Here is a 1,614-nt window from a genome sequence, read left to right as displayed (position 1 = left end):
CGATTAACAATGTTTAAACTACTCCAATTAACCACCAACCAACTCATAACCATCAATACAACAAAACTTCACCTAAACCATACCACATCAGTCCATAATCTCCAAGGTTTTCAACTCAAACAACCACAATCAAGACCTATGAACTATAATCAAGCTTCAATTACCAAAACACTTCCAAATCAAACCAAACTACTAATAATCACAATCCATGCTTCTCATTTCACAAAACCAACCATTAAACTTACTAAAAATTAAATTAAAGGCTAGGGTTTGAAGTTTATACCTTCCTTGGGAGGTGTTAAGTTGCTAGGAAGCCTTAGGGAGCCTCCTACAAGCTTGATCTTTCCAAAGAAATCAAGAACACAAAGTTAGGCTTTGAAGTTTCTAAAAGTCAGATTTAAAGAACTGTACAAATGAGGGTCTTATCATGATTATTTGGACGAGACTTGTGAACAAGAGTTGTAGGCCATCTCAATACCTTTCCAATGAGCTATAGAACACAATATTTGAGTGAGAAATGAAGGAGATACAGCAGTTTTAGTGTGCTGGTTCTGTTTTGGCCGAGAGCAATGGAAATGGGGGAGGAAATGCTTTTGCTTTCTTGTGTTGGTGGAATAATGTGGTGGATAATGATGGGTTGTCTTGATATTTTGCTAGGTTAATAATAAAAAAGGAGTTAGTGGAAGATGATCTCACCATTTGCCATGTGTTGGTGATTTGTGGTGAGATGAGATCATCCCTAGTTAACTATATAATTAACTAGCCATTCCTTCCTAACTATCACTTGGTTTCTTGTTTGATCAACCATCCACTTGCCTTGCCACTTGCAAAGGTATTTACAAGAGTCGTTATTCATTTTTTTGTCCGGTTATCACTCAATCTCGTTGATCGTTTGGTTAAATACCTTAATGGTTTTATTGATAAAATCTTCTTGGTATTTTTAATACCTAAATTAATTCTCCTTTATAATCCTTGAATTTAAAATCCTTCATCTTAATATTAATTCCTTAAATCCCTTAATGTCTGGTGGAAATCTCGGGGAAAAATAAAAGTGCTCGTCTTCAAAATCCGACAGCTTTTACATACACTTATTTTCTTTATGGAATACTAATACGATCTTAGAATTTCCATAACAGTACTCCTATATATCGTGGTCTGATAATTTTTCTTAATCAGCATTGTCAGCAAAAGTTACTATTCATCCGGGTTTCAAAAATCTCCAAAAATTGGGGTTATTACAAAGTATGCCTGATAGGTGTTTGATATAATGTCTGTATGAAAACAACGGAAAAAGTAAAGTGAAGGAGAGTAAAAGTAAGAAGAGAGATAAAAGATGAAGAAATTAAAAAGATTAAAGAAATCTTCTCTCTGCTGTACTTATACAAAAGAAATATTACCGTTGGACACCTGTCAGACATGTAGTAATAACGGATAGTTACTGGGCTCGAGAAAATAGTAATCATGACTTACCCATTTGCCGAGTTTCATGGAAAAAACTGTTCCATTTATCAAGGGAAACAATTTTAATTCAAAATTTAACCCGTTAGCACTGATTGAATTATTTTTCACTGCAACATTAATATTATGAAAATAAATCATGTTAAAAATGACCGA

The sequence above is a fragment of the Apium graveolens genome, chromosome 1 (genome assembly GCF_009905375.1).
Source record: "Apium graveolens cultivar Ventura chromosome 1, ASM990537v1, whole genome shotgun sequence".
Taxonomy (NCBI): domain Eukaryota; kingdom Viridiplantae; phylum Streptophyta; class Magnoliopsida; order Apiales; family Apiaceae; genus Apium; species Apium graveolens.
Note: the sequence above shows the minus strand (reverse complement) of the source record.